This window comes from Callospermophilus lateralis, unplaced genomic scaffold, assembly GCF_048772815.1.
Source record: "Callospermophilus lateralis isolate mCalLat2 unplaced genomic scaffold, mCalLat2.hap1 Scaffold_43, whole genome shotgun sequence".
Classification (NCBI taxonomy): Eukaryota; Metazoa; Chordata; class Mammalia; order Rodentia; family Sciuridae; genus Callospermophilus; species Callospermophilus lateralis.
In genome coordinates, this window is record NW_027514380.1 from 4582689 (window position 1) to 4591899 (window position 9211).

Genomic DNA, 9211 nt, shown 5'->3' on the forward strand with positions numbered 1-9211 from the left:
GTGGGATTTGTGGTTACATATTCATACGTGCATACAGTATGACGGTGTAACTTGGCCAATATCGTTCCCCAGTATTCCCTCTTCCCTCCCCTCCTCCCTCCCCTGGTCCTCTCCACTCTGCTGACCTCCCTTTGATTTTCATGAGACCCCACACCTTCCCTTTCCTTGTCCTGTCTAACGTCCACACAAGCTCTTAAGACAGCTTTCTCTGGTCCTTTGGGCAGCGCTTTCTGCATCGGGGTCTCTGGATGCTCACCCTGCCCTCTTCCCCTCTCATCCCCAGCTGTCCCCTCTGCCACCATGAGGAACATCTTCAAGAGGAATCAGGAGCCCATTGTGGCTCCTGCCACCACTACTGCCTCACTGCCAGTCGGCCCTGCAGACAACTCCACGGGGAGCGGGGGCGCGGGGGCGCGGGGGAGAGCCAGGAGGACATGTTCGCCAAGCTGAAGGACAAGTTCTTCAACGAGATCAACAAGATCCCCTGTGAGTGGCCCTGGGGGCTGAGAGGGGACTCTGGGGAGGGCCTGTGGGCAGGGCAGAGCTTGCAGGCGGGGGCGCCCTGGGATGGGTTTGCTTCCTGAAGCGTGGGTCTCAGCCTGGATTCTCTGCAGAACCCCTTTAGGAAGGGGGGCTATGGTCTTGAACTAATGGGGTGACCAAGGAGATTAGTTTATGTGCCTCAACTCCCAGCAAGGGGAAAATATTTTACAATTTAGAACATTATTTTAAAAGGAAAAATTTTGTAGAAATCATAGTTTTCGGTAGTATAGTAAAACCACTTCATTTTGAAATATGGAAAATAAAAGCCCTGCTGCTTTCTGAATTCTGGCCAAGGCTGTCTGCACAGGCCCAGTTTCTGGGGGGGCAGCCACACTGGTGAGACCCAGTGCTTCAGGACCACGGAGAGCAGCCCACCCCCACTGGGAACACCTGACCTTGCAAAGCCCAGGCTTCCTGGTGGCCAGAACCTTAAAGAGCCTCTGTCCCTGAGTCAGCCCTCTCCACGCTAGTGGTGGGGCCAAGGGACTCTTCCTTCACACGGGTGTGATAAGGACTAGTCCATCTGCTCCAGCGTGAGCTTCTCCGAGGATCAAAGTAGACACACTCCTGTTCATGGAGCCGAGCTGGTGTTCTGAGCAGCACCCGTCGCTCTCTCCTCCACCAGAGCCACAGGCTTGGGAAGAGCAGGGCATTGCTGGACAGTCACCCGAGCACCGCAACTCTGCAAACCACTGGGCACGTGGCTTAAGAAAGGGACAGCGCGGACATTGGGTTGGGGGTCACGGGCCCCTGTTTTGCCAGTGCTGAGGGGTCCGGGCCACAAGGCCCAGTGTGCTGACCGGGGCTCTTCTCTGTGGGCAGTGCCTCCCTGGGCTCTGATCGCCATCGCCGTGGTCGCGGGCCTCCTGCTCCTCACCTGCTGCTTCTGCATCTGCAAAAAATACTGCTGCAAGAAGAAGAAGAACAAGAAGGAGAAGGGGAAAGGCATGAAGAACGCCATGAATATGAAGGACATGAAGGGGGGCCAGGTAGGCGAGGGTGGCTGGGCGTCTGCCGGCCACCACGGGGTGGCTCCGGGGCTGCCACAGCTAAGCTGGCTCCTCCTGCAGACTCCACAGGGCTCTGTGGGCTACATCTAGGGTAACCTCATCCACCGTCTGTTAGTGGCAAGGGGAGCTTACCCAGGTGACAGCATGAGCTCATCCCTGAGAAGGAAAGGGAGAGAGCCAGGCCCCCATCCCAGGCAGCCACTGGAACAGAGGAGGGCAAGAGAGACCCCTCCATCACCAGGAGAACACTGTGGGTGACCTGTGTTTTCCCACCAGGAGAGACTGAAGGACAGCAGGTGCCTGTTTGCAGGCATCTAGCTGGGCTGGGCCGGGGTGAGGAGTTGAATGAGCCGGGAGAAATGTCTTCAGGCACCAGGTCAGGGGTGAATGGAATCATGACTCATCAGAATAACTGTTATTTATTTTTTGGTACTAGGAATTGAAACCAGGGCCACTTTACCACTAGGCCACACCCCTAGCTCTTTTTCTGTGTCTCCCTGAATTGCTTAGTGCCTAAGTTGCTGAGGCTGACTTTGAACTCACGATCCTCCTGCCTCAGCCTCCTGAGTTGCTGGGGTTATAGGCATGCGTGGTGCATCATAATAATTTAATTTAATTTACCACTGTCTTTTGGTGTTGGTCAACCTCAAAAGGTCCCTTAATATGCCAAAGCCTCAAGTTTACAGAGGCCCCTGTGTGCATCATGGTCCCCATGTTTTCATCGGGGATGACGGGGTGGCATCTCTCACTCAAGGAACCAGGATGGAGGTTGAAAGGAAGAGGCAGCCTCAAGAATTTGACCAGAAGTCATCGTGGTCTTGAGTGCTTATGTGCACGTGTATACACGGGCCAGAAGAAGCCTGCAGTGTGTGTGTGTGGGTAGGCACGTGTGCACGTGTGTGTGTGTGTGTGTCCAAGAGTGACCTGGGCCAAGTCGTCCTGAGCTCACCTTGTGGCGGTGACATCAGGGGCTGGCTTGAGCCACAGGCTTTTCTCTGACATCACTTTCTCTCCTCTCTTCCCTCCTGTGTGGACGCGCCCTGCTCCTGTTGGCCTGGGATGCCCTGCTGGTATGTCTTGCCCAGGATGAGGAGGGGGGTCCAAGCTGGGGAAAGTGTGAGGGAATGTTCTTGTCACAGAAGTGAGTTCCCTGCCTCCAGAAGCAAGCTCTGCCACGTGGCAGAGCTCCTGGCCGCCTGGCACTGTGCTCCTGGAGGGGAGCGAGGCACCACGCCCAGAACCTGGCTTCCCCATGCAGGGCTGGGCTGTGCCCGGGCTGCCCGTGGGCTGGGGGGCAGCAGCGTCCCCCCACCTTCCCTCATGGCCCCACTCAGCTCTGGCTCAGGGTCTGGCACAGAGGGGCCAGGTTCCCATCACCTCTTGCTGGGCCAAGCTGCTCTCTTCTCTCCTTTTAACCCATTTCCCTATCCTCAGGTCCCCAGGATGACGATGACAATGAGACGGGCCTGACTGAGGGGGAAGGCAAAGGGGAGGAGGATAAGGAGCCGGAGAACCTGGGCAAACTGCAGTTTTCCTTGGACTATGATTTTCAGGCTAACCAGGTGGGTGGGGCTGGCGGGGACAGGCAAGGCAGGGCTTGGTTCTTGGGGCAGGATGGGGATAGACGCAGTGATTCTAGAGGTTGCGGACATTGTCCCTTTCCATGGAGAGGGCAAGTTGGAAGACACAGGGGCAAGTTGGAAGACACCTGGGGGTCAACCCTGGCATGGCCACCATCTGATCTGGGGAGGTTCCAGGGGGACTCTGCTATTAACCTGCCCACCAAGCTCAGGTAAAGCAACTCATCTCTCAACTTCAGGTTCTCCAAACATCATTCCAAATTTCTGGGAGTGGAGATGGAGACCAGTCTGCCCTCCAGCAGGGGCCTGGCCTGCTCTCCAGCTGCCCCCGCTGGGAGGGACGGGCAGGGCTAGGAATGGGGTGGGACCTGGTCTGGGGCAGCAGGTACTCAGGCCCTTCCCTCTCTCTTCACAGCTCACGGTGGTCGTTCTGCAGGCTGCTGAGCTACCTGCCCTGGACATGGGCGGCACCTCAGATCCCTACGTCAAAGTCTTCCTTCTTCCAGACAAGAAGAAGAAATATGAGACCAATGTCCATCGGAAGACCCTAAACCCTGCCTTCAATGAGACCTTCACCTTCAAGGTAAGGAGGACAGGAGAATGGCTAAGCCCGCTCTCTGCCTCTGAGTTCTGCAGACCTTTCCCTGGTGCTTAGCCATGGCTGGGGCCCTGGGACCAGCTCAATTCGACAGTGGTAGGCCAGGTGTAGGCAACATGGAGTCCCTGTAGACCTCTGTGGAGGATGGGGCTCCCTCCTACTGTTCCCTCAGGCCCCCATCTCCTCTCTGTCTCTGAGCACTGCTGGGAGCCCTGTGGGATGGCTGGAGCAGGGACTCAGGCACCTGCCCACAGCCTCGCCTTCTGATCCCCTTGTGCCCGACAGGTGCCATACCAGGAGCTGGGGGGCAAAACCCTGGTGATGGCCATCTACGACTTTGACTGCTTCTCCAAACATGACATCATTGGAGAGGTAAAGGTGCCCATGAACACCGTGGACCTTGGCCAGCCCATCGAGGAGTGGAGAGACCTGCAGGGCGGAGAGAAGGAGGAGGTGAGAGCGGGAGTAGGCCGGGCCCAGAGGAAGGAAATGCCACTACTGGCCTGGGCTCTCTCCCCTGGTTCGCTCAGCATGATGGGAACAAAGTGGATGGCGAGTCGGGCTCCAGGGTCAGGGTCCAGCTCCACATGCCTGGCTGCTGACTCTGGGCAAGTTGCTGAGACTCTCTGGGTGTGGACTCTCTCCTTTAGACTCCAAGGTGAAGATTAAGTGTCCGTGTAAAGCGCCTGGTATTGTCCACCCAAATAAGGAAGTCATTATTACTGTTTCTCCTAGATTCTGCTGTCACTTAGGGCCAGGGACGCATGACTGCCTCAGTTTACCCACCAGGAAGGTTCATATTTGCTCTAAAGTTTTCTCAGCATTGAAGCGTGTCCTTCAAGCAACTGCTAAGGACACTTCCTTCAGCCACCACATATTCGCTAAGCACTGACCGTGTGCCCAAACCCCCATTTTAGCAGAGACCTTAGGAATCAGGAACCCCGAGTCCTCATCCAGTCCTCAATGCCAGAGTGCTGTGTGACTCTGAGGAAACCATCTCCCTCTGAGAGTCTCCATTTCTCATGGGTCACAAAGAATCCTTGTCTGTCTACACACACTGCAGTGCCAGTAACAGAAGAAGAAGAAGGAAGAGGAGGGGTGGGGGGAGGAGGAGGAAGGGAGGAGGAGGGGGGAGGAGGAGGAGGAGGAGGAGGAGGAGGAGGAGGAGGAGGAAAAGTGTTTGAAACCCATAAACCACTCTGCAAGGGGAACGGTTGGCCAGGGGAGATGGCTCAGGGAGGAGACTTCTGAGATAAGCAGTCTCCAGTTCCCCTGGGAATGAACACTTGACCTTATACCTGCTCCTGGACTTCCCACCTGACTTGGGCCTGGGGAAGGGGCTGAGCATTTCCCACACCTGCCTAGGACTGCTTGGTCCCACTGCCCCAGCTTCCACTCACCCATCAGCCTCCTCAGGATGCGGCTGTGAACTGCATCTTAGGCCAGGCCCTGAGGTCAGACACTGTAGGACCTTCTCAACCATCACAGCTGTGGGGACTAGGGACTGAGGGAGAAGGCAATATGGATGTGCTAGTCTTGACAAGATGGGGTCAGCCATGCTAGCGACAGTGGGATGGCTGAGGTGACCTGAGTCCCACTTCTTTCCCTGGACAGCCAGAGAAGCTGGGAGACATCTGCACCTCCCTACGCTACGTGCCCACGGCCGGGAAGCTCACTGTCTGCATCCTGGAGGCCAAGAACCTCAAGAAGATGGACGTGGGTGGCCTTTCAGGTACATGCAGAGCTTCTGGCTGCCATTGGGTGGCACCAGTGAGCCAGTCACGGCCCAGAACCCCAGGAGATTGCACACCCCAGCAAGGAGGAGGAGGTCTTTCCTGTCCTGGAACCTGGGTGTCTGCCTTCAGAGCAGGGGAGCTCTGACCCCCTGTCTGAGGTGTCTTCCCAGTGCTCCCCGGCCATGCCCGGTGGGCTACAGAGGATCAGAGAGATTTCAATGAGTTAGTGACAGGATTTTGCTTCTCCCAGGGAAGTGTAGGAAGTGGATGAGGCCTACCCAAAGTGGGCCTCTCCATCAGGCCACCCCACTATGGACACTTCCAGGAGAGGCGGTAGGCTCTGCTGGCTCTGCCCTGGCAAGGGACTCCATGCGTACATGGCGGATGCTGAGTTTTAGACTTACCTGGTGAGAAATGGGACCGACCCTGAATCACCAGGTACCGGTGGTTGCAGCCCCCTGTCTCTGCCATGCTGTCCCAGAGAATCAGCCTATGCTGGACTCGTCACTGAGCCAGTATATGACCTTTGATGGATCATTTCCCTTCTTCAGTCTTACTTTCTCATCTGCAAGTTTGGGAAGATGAACTTGGACAGGATCAGGACTAGGCAGAGGTGCCCTTGCCTAGCACAGTCATCACCAGCTGAGCCCCATACTCTCTCACAGGCCTAACTTAGAAGCAGAAATTTCCTCAATGTGAAACTCCAGGAAGCCACAAGCAACCAGTTAGAACTGGTCCTTGAGGTGAAACCTACTGCCAGCCTTGAGGATCCTCTGTGTCTTTTGGGTTTCCTGTCCTGTGCTCCTTTAGAATTTGGAAGGACATGGTTGTACATATGGGCCAGGGGGTGACACCAGTGAGACTGGAAGTGACTAAGGAGGAAATAGTCTCTTTCCCTTCCATCCTCCCTTGGTCATCCCTGCCCCCATGTTCCCTGCTTCCTAAGTCTGCTCCCATCATCCCCTCTAACCCCTTCCTCCCTCCTCTTCCCCCCCACACTTTTCTTTCCTTCCCTTCCTCCATCCCTTTCTTCTGTCCCACCAGAAAGTGCTGTACATGGTGGAGATGAGGTTTGTTTTTCTCCACTTCTGGGTGGGACTGGGATCTGGACTTGGTAAGGTGGGAGACACAGACCATTCTGGGCTGGAAGTCAGATGCAGGGGCTTGAAGGGGGGTGGTTCTCTTCAGGGGAGCTGTCCTTCCCCCTCTTCTCCCTCTTTGAAGGGCAAGAGTGCCAAGGGGCTCTTCAGAGTTGAAGTTGTCTGGTTTGAGGTGTCCATAATGTCATTTATGGAATCTTCAGGGGAATAGCAAAGATGTGATCCCCAGAGGAATCTTCACAATGGAAAGCTTCAGATGTGGCTCAAACATCTCAAATCCACAAGTCCAAAGCCAACATAATGGTCTTCTCCCTCCCTGATCCCATCCAAACCTGCTTTGTCTAAATTCTGATTTCAGTGAATTACCCCACATCTTGCCAGTGGCCCATGTCAGAAGCCTGAGTTTCATCTGAGACCCCAGTCCTTTTTCTTTTCCCATTTATTCAACATATTTCCTGAGCATTTTCTAAGTGCCAGGCACTTGCTAGTGGATGGGAAAATAAGTGTATAGAACACACAGACCTGGTGTCAAGGCCCTCATAGTGGGAGGGGCCCAGAAAACACGGTGGGATGGTGGCTTCAGTGTGCCTAAGATTTAGGGGAGGCTTTGCAAAGAAAGCTTTGCCCTAAGAGATGAGCCTGAGTTGGTAGGGAGGGGGGAGAAAGGCATTGACTGTCCCCTCAACAAGTCCAAATGATCACCAAGTCCTCTTGATTCTCTCCTCTAAATACCTCTCTGGTCTGGCCCTGACTTCCCATCCCCACTGTCCTGGTTCACATTCACTAATACATCCCTGCAGACCCCTAGCCATCAGGTCCATTCCTCCCACCTCAGGGCCAGGGTTCTCCTAACAGATCCATGCCACCCCTTTTCTTATGTCTTCAGGAGTTTCCTACTGTTTATCTGAATGATAGATAAAAAGCAAATACTTAGCTGACTCCATCCTGCTCAGCTGACCTCACTTCCTACCCAGCTGACCTCACTTCCTGTGTCTCAATCTATACTTCATTGAATCTAAACTTCTGTTTCTCAGTTACCAGTGCACTCTCCTGTCTCTGTGCCCTTTCCAAGGCTAATCTTCTTTTCTGGAACTCTCTTCTCTTTTCTGCGGTCTGTGAAGCCCTTCTTGTATTGACCCAAGCAGGACTGTCATTTCCTCTGAGTTTCCGTTGCACCTGGTGTTCCCCTCTCTAGCATAACCTTTATTATTTTGTGTGGCAATTTTTTGATTATGTGCATGTTGATGTCATTAGAGGTAAAATTCATCTTTTCCTCCTCCCATCCCCTCTGCAAGTACTGACAGTGCCTGGAGCATTTCTTGTGCTGCACAAAATGCTGTTGGTAGCAACACAGGTTGTCCCCAAAGGTGTGACCTTTGCCTCCATGTAAATTCAGTCTTATTGGGAGCCCGAGATGGAAGGCAATAAGGAGCCCAGGGAGGCCTTTCTTCCCAATTGTTTGGAGTAAATGTTGATGGAGGGAAATTTGGATTTGGAATTCCATGTCTTCACTTTCCAACATCCTCCCTCCTTGGCTTCCCTTGCAGAAAGTCCAGGTGGTGGTCACTGTGCTGGACTATGACAAGCTGGGCAAGAATGAAGCCATCGGTAAGATCTTTGTGGGCAGCAATGCCACGGGCACAGAGCTGCGACACTGGTCTGATATGCTGGCCAACCCCCAGAGGCCCATCGCCCAGTGGCACTCACTGAAGCCGGAGGAGGAGGTGGACACACTTCTGGGCAAGAATAAGCAGATGGCCGCGGCTGGGTCCCCGTGCCCTTGATGGACACTGACAAGATCCAGAGCTTTCAATACCTCAGTTATGCGACCTTAGAGGTTTTCTTCATCGTTTGTGGTTGTGTCCTTGTTTTTCCTTCCCTTTTCTCTTTTTCAAGACCAACTTTCCTTTGATGGCTGTGTGAGGAGAGTCCCCTAAGAGGTGGAAGAAAAGCCTGGCTCTGTTCGTCATCCCAGAAGCTGCAGTCACTGCATGCCCTGCCGGTTCCCCCTCACTCCCTCAAAGCTTTGTTCAAGCCTCACCCTGGGTGAGGCCCTCTCCTGGTGGGAAGTTGCAGCGCTTCCTGGTTTTTGTGCATCCTGGACCAACAACATGGCAGCACATCTTGCTTTGCAACAGCCAAGGCAGCACAGTAGCCAACGCGTGTGTATGTGTGTGTGTGTGTGTGTGTGTGTGTGTGTGTGTGAGAGAGAGAGAGAGAGAGAGAGAGTGTCTTTGAGTATTTTTCTTCATTTCTGGGATGAGCCATGGACAGTGGGAAGAGAAGGCTCTTCAGGGAGATGAAGAAAGTCCACTGTCTTAGTGGAAGATGGTCTACCAGATGGCAGGAAGGCTCAGAATCCCAGTCAGAGGCTGAAAGCCCTCATACTCCTCTGGGTGGACATCTGGGAGGCAGCAAGATGTGGGGACTGGATGTGTCCAGAACTAGAAGACACAAAAGGGTCTACAAAGAAACTACTAGAGCTAATAAATGAATTCAGCAAAGTGGCAAGATATAAAATCAACACGCATAAATCAAAGGCAGTCCTGTATATCAGCAACAAATCCTCTGAAATGGAAATGAGGACAACCACTCCATTCACAATATCCTCAAAAAAATAAAATAAAATACTTGGGAATCAACC

General features: G+C 53.8%; 1 pseudogene; it reads left to right on the forward strand.

Annotated features, from left to right (window-relative positions):
• The first annotated feature begins 300 nt into the window (after positions 1-300).
• On the forward strand, positions 301-8351 carry LOC143389062 (synaptotagmin-2-like; annotated as a pseudogene).
• Positions 8352-9211: the final 860 nt, after the last annotated feature.